Below are 6,000 nucleotides of genomic sequence, written 5' to 3' on the forward strand. Positions count from 1 at the left end.
ACTTGCACAGATGTTTTTTCCCCCTTTGCCTTCCGATACATTGTTTTTGGTTCTATCAATGACTGGAAGATTGTATCTTGTCTCTGATCAGAGAAATAAGCCTAGCCCATAAATATGGTAATGGTAATTGGGTTAACCAGGTTTATTAAATAAACCCCAGTGTATCCATACAAATGTTAACAAAACTTTACTAATCACTGTGGCTGATATGATGCTACATATTAAAAAAGAATCCCACAAGCCACCTAGTCATTTAATAAAATGTGTAAACCCATTAATAACTGATTTATATGGGAGGGAAAGATAATTTTCCTAGAGCTGTTGCCTTATAACTCCTATCCAGGCCAAACAGAATGGCCATTGACCATATGGATGATGAAAATAGCACTTGTAGACCAGAGGAGGTATTCAGCAGGTTCTGACCAGTTCTGGAGAACTGGTAGTGGAAATTTTGAGTGGTTCGGAGAACCTGTAAATACCACCTCTATTCTCTGCCTCCCGAGTACAGCTGATAGGGAGGAAATGGGGATTTTGCAGTATCCTTCCTCTGCCACGCCCACCAAGCCATGCCCACCAAGCCATGCCCACAGAACCGGTAGTAAAAATATTTGAATCCCACTACTGTTGTAGAGCAGTAATCTGGGGAAAGCTGCTAGACAGCAATGATTATTGCAGAATTACACAAAACCCGTGCTTGCATATTTAAGTTAAGAAGTCTGCTTTATTAAACTCGTTATGAGGAAGAATTTGTTTTACTTGTTTCTGCTCATTCAGATCAGCTAAATAAACTAGGATGGGAAGCCTAAAACAGAGATACACTTAGAATCTTGGTCTTCTTATGCCTAACAAGGTCTACATAAGTAACTCATTGAAGTATTGATTTAAAGTTTGATAACACTGCCTTATTTCTTTGGAAAAGGATTAAAGCTTAAATATTATGTTGAGTTATTCACATTTTATTTTTTTCATCTGTTTATCAAAGTGAGATAAAAGAAAATAAACAAATGGTCTATGTGCACATCACAGTCTAATAAGCAAGGATTCCAGACCTAAATATAACTAAAATATTGGGCCAAAATGTTTGAATTCTGTGGATTAGTCATACATGAATATAATATATTCATTGTGTATGAACGATAGATACAAATGCCATGCTTTGTCAGAAATCCATATCTGCCTCTCCCACTTTGCACCCTCAAATTATCTTTACAATGACTAGGCATGCAGCAAAGTATAATTATTTTACCTATGAGCATCTGAGGATAGCTGAATGAACAAAGCTATCTATTAATATCAAATGCATTTTAACAATTCAGGAACAATCTCAGGAGAGACTAAGTTTGAGGTCATCTTGACTCTTTTAAAGGGCTGGAAATGATTCAGAAAGAGCAGTTAAGTTTACAAATCGACATTTCAACAGAAAAGGAATATCAATAGTTGAGTAGCTGCTCTTTGACTGTAATAAACTTGATTTGATTTGAGTTAAGTTGGGTACTTGAAGGGCTGGTTACTTGTTTCTGCACTGCAGTATTTTACAGGTTGATTTAGAGTGATGATTGGATAGATGAGGCCATTTAGTCCAACCTTATCCATCTAAATCACAGGTGTCAAACTCGCAGCATCATGTTGTCATCATGTGACATATCGTGATGTTTTTTTCCCTTCGTGGGGGTAGGGTGGGCATGGCCTGTGTGTGATGCATCTGACCCATGGACCCCCAGTTTGACATCCATTCTAAATGATTAAAGGGCAGGTTTGAGTATTTGAATAATTAGAAGTTTTCAGTTGAAATGGAGGTTTGTGTGCAATCTAGTTCTCAATGAAGAGTTAAGTAGTTTTGAGGCAACCTAAATTAGTTGGCTGAAAAGTGTTTATCAGTTACTGGATGGATATAGCCAAATATTCACCAAATAAATTATCGCTACAGACCATTTCAGGTGGAATGTTAAATCATAATTTATATTACAGACATGAGCCCAGGCAAAATTCTTCCTCCGTCACTGCAGACTCAGTGATGTTTACTTCAAAAGTTGTTATTCTGTTTCAAATTAACCACAGCAGGTTGTGTTTTTCAAAGACTCCAATTTCAGATAAGATGTTGACTTGTTACCCAACTATGTAACAGTATTACCCTCAAGGCAGTAATGGTATCCTCTTCTCTTCACTACTGGTTTGGTAGCGGGAGCGTGCACGCATCTGGGCATGCGCAGCCGCCACTTCCAGTTTGCCTGAATCATTGGGGACTGGCAGCATACCACTTCTGCCTCAAGGTCTGTATGGCCTTGATCCTCCTGGTCTTCAGGAAGGAACTTAAGACCTGACACACCCAGGAAGCTCTCCTACTTCTTCTGTGCTCACGCAGAGAAAGGCGTGTGCTTGGTCAAAATTTCAGGCTGATTCAAGTGCGCTGATTGTCCGACTGCCCTAAATTCCTCAGCTGTAAGTTATATTCTATTCATGAAAAAACAGTGCAAAGTCTCCCATGATACTAGAATCTAATATTGTGTCATCAAATAATGTCCTGATGCAACCGTGTTACGTTTTTGAGCAGTTTCTATCAACGCATACCTTTGGGTCAATAGCCAACATTATCAGTAGATTGTTGCAATCATTCGATTTAGGGATTCAGTCGCTAAACATTTGTTTTGTTTTTGCATAACATAAAAGAGGAAGAGGGACACAGCCAAGAAAAACAGAGGCAGAGCTCAATGTCTTTTTAAAAGCATCGATCCAATTGTTGGTTAACTTTTTGCTTCTTGATTTAATATTGGGACAGTGTTTAGCTGATTAATTGTGAAATAAAATTAATTAGAATTATTTTGATTATAGTAGTGTATTTTTTAAAATACAAGAATTTATAAAGTTGGGAGGCAGAGAGAATGCTTGGTCAGATATTAATGTTACCTTCCCATACCATAGAACCTCTTCCGTGGGCACGGAAGCCATTGCCCCAGTTCAGTTCCACTGCACATGCTGCCAGCCAGCTGGTCTTTGGGTCTCTGCCATGCAGGAGCAGGGTTGCTGGGCGCATATGGGGTGCACGCATGCACAGGGGGCCATATGTGGGGTATGCGTGCAGTGGGGGTGCATATGCAGGGGTGGGGCACATGCATGGGGGGCAGTGCACATTGCATTTTGGGGGTTCGGATATGTGCTTTGGGCACAGAAAAGGTTAGCCATCACTGCCATAGAAAATGGGGCCTTTACAAACATGGAAGAAATAGAAGCCTTTACAAGTAGTCCTTGACTTACCACCACAATTGAGCCCTGAATTTCTGTCGCTAAGTGAGAAATTTGTTAAGTACATTTTATCCCATTTTATAGCCTTTCTTGCCAGAGTTGTTAAGTTAATCACTGCAGTTGTTAAATTAGCACATGATTGTTAAGTGAATCTGATTCTGTACCAGCTGCAGTTTCTGCATATGATTCAAGTGCAGCCTCATGTAAAGCACATTGTAGTAGCCGAATTAGGAGAGTGTGTGGGCATAAGTAACCTTGGCCAGGAATGGGCACAACTGAAAGATGTGCAAAAGCTATTTTAATCATGGCAGTCACCTGCTTTTCAAGAATAAGCCATGAGTCCAGGAGGTTTACACTCTCATTGTCTAACATCAACCTCTAGAACGAGAAGGAAATATAATTGGATAGCTATAAGGGAGACTCATGGGATGACTTCTACAACTAGAATGTAGCAAGTGAGGAATACATTATATTCAAAAGAAACAGAAGCAACAGAAAGGAAATGGTGTTGCAAAATATACTAATAGTACATTTGATAGAGAGTCAGGGAATTCTGGGAGTTGAAGTCCACCAATCTTAGAAGTTGTTGAGGTTGTGAAAGTTATAGAATTCAGGTGGGTTAAAGTAAACAGAAGAATGAAGAAAAATGGTTAGTACTGGTGACTACTAATGCCCACCCAAGTAAGTGGAAATATAAGTAATGATTTATGTTTTTCAAAATAATTAATATAAAAAATTAATTAAAAAGTACAGATTAAATAAATAAATAAATAAATAAATAAATAAATAAATAAATAAATAAATAAATAAATAATATAAAACTTCATATCTTCCAAAAAGGCATGAAGTCATTTTGATTGGTGGAGGGGATTTTAATTATTCTAATATCCCCACAGGAGCAAATGTCTGCAAAGCATGTTCTTTCCAGAAAACTCCAAATTTTTATTGCTGGTAACATTCTGGATTAGCTGTTCTTAATCAGATGCTAGCCAATAAGGAAAATCCACTTAAGGAAGTGGAATTTAGCATAACATTGGGTGAAAAGAGCAATATCATATTCTTGATTTTAAAGGAAATTCAGTGTGAATATAGTTGAATGCATATTCTGCACTTCAAGAAAGCAGACATTAATAAAGTCAGAGCAGTCATATGTAGGAACCCATGGCAGGAGAAGTTAGTAAAGAAAGGAGCTCAAGTAACTCTAATAGCTAAGGAAATAATAAAATTAACAATCCCAGGAACAATTTCCAATTGAAGGAAAAAACAATATGGGACAGGAGATATATAGACTGATGGAACACGTATCTTGGAAGGTACTTGGGGAATCCTTAGTCCAATTCCCTACATATTTCTCAGTATTTAAAAAATAATAATAAGATATAGAAAGAGAGAGAGGCCATCAAAAAAGAATATATACAGATAATTGGAGCCATAAAGATGTTCAGTAAAAATGACAGAATACTAACAGAATGAAACAGAGGAAAAGAAGGTTGACTTTTCAGAATGGTATAGAAAGTCTTTCACTGCACAGGGAAGAAAATTGTGCCTCCTGTCTTATTCCCAGAACTTTTAGGATTACCTTTGACCTTTTAGACAGGCATTGTGAACTTCTACCCTGCCTCTTCAACAGTTGAATAACTGAGAGTTGCTCTGGAATATACATAATCTTACTTTAAAAAAAAATATTGAAATAATATTAGTCTGTCAATGTGATAACAGTAGATGGTGCTCTTGTAATAGGAAAGACAGGGATTATCTTTGGATAGTTAGTGCTGAGCAAAATAATCCATGGAACAGAAATCGGAGGACAGCTGGTGAGGCTGGGCTCCTGCCCTTGATCTTTAGAATATAAACTTGGTGATTAATCACGCAAAAGAAATAGTTCCTTGGGAACAGCCTATGATAAATCCCCAGCACCTGAAAATAGGTTGAAATACAAGCTGACACCTGGCCTTCTGTCTAACAGTGGAGGGGGGAGGAAAAGGGAGGGCAGGATTGAAAACAAACTTCTTTTATTCCTGGATAAATATCTAGCTTCATTCATTAAGGTTTCCAAACCTGGGAACTTTAAGACTTGTGGACTTTAACTCAGCATGGCTGGCTGGGGAATTCTGGGAGTTGAAGTCCACAAGTCTTAATGTTCCCAAGTTTGGACACCCCTGCATTAAGGTATAGGAATGGCTTCACAAATCCATGGCTAATGGCTGCTGCAGTGGAAGAACTGCAACCATCCTTCATTTTAGAGATGATAGTTCAAATAGGTCTACAAGTACTTCGTAGATAACCTTGCAGGAATCTGGAAAACAAATCCAGACTGAATGTTTTATTTGATATCCACTATCCAACACACCCTTCCTTCCCCATTCACATCTTTAGATATATTGGATAATGCCATGTTGCCTAACATGTGTTTCAACATGCCCACTGGATATCAGGTTGAGATAAGCCGCTTTGGATTTCAGTCAAAGAGATGCTCTTTTTGATGGGATCCTTGATGTTCTCTGAGCTTGGTTGAATGGTTGGTAAACGTGATTTGTCTCTATGAGTCTGTTGAGGGATGATTTGCCTGAGTGCCAGACAGTTCTTTCCAGTTGCTTGATACTATTTTTTTTTCATTTATAGGAATAAAGGAATGAAAGAAAAAGATCAGGATACATTCTGTCCAATACTCCACCCTCCCATAAGCAGAGATTAATACCAGACAAGCAAACAGAAAACAATACCCTAACCAAGAAACTACCAATGAGAAAACCCTCACCA

The sequence above is a fragment of the Thamnophis sirtalis genome, unplaced genomic scaffold, assembly GCF_051295495.1.
Source record: "Thamnophis sirtalis isolate CommonGarterSnake01/CBP01778 unplaced genomic scaffold, rThaSir2_p1.2 scaffold_1, whole genome shotgun sequence".
Classification (NCBI taxonomy): Eukaryota; Metazoa; Chordata; class Lepidosauria; order Squamata; family Natricidae; genus Thamnophis; species Thamnophis sirtalis.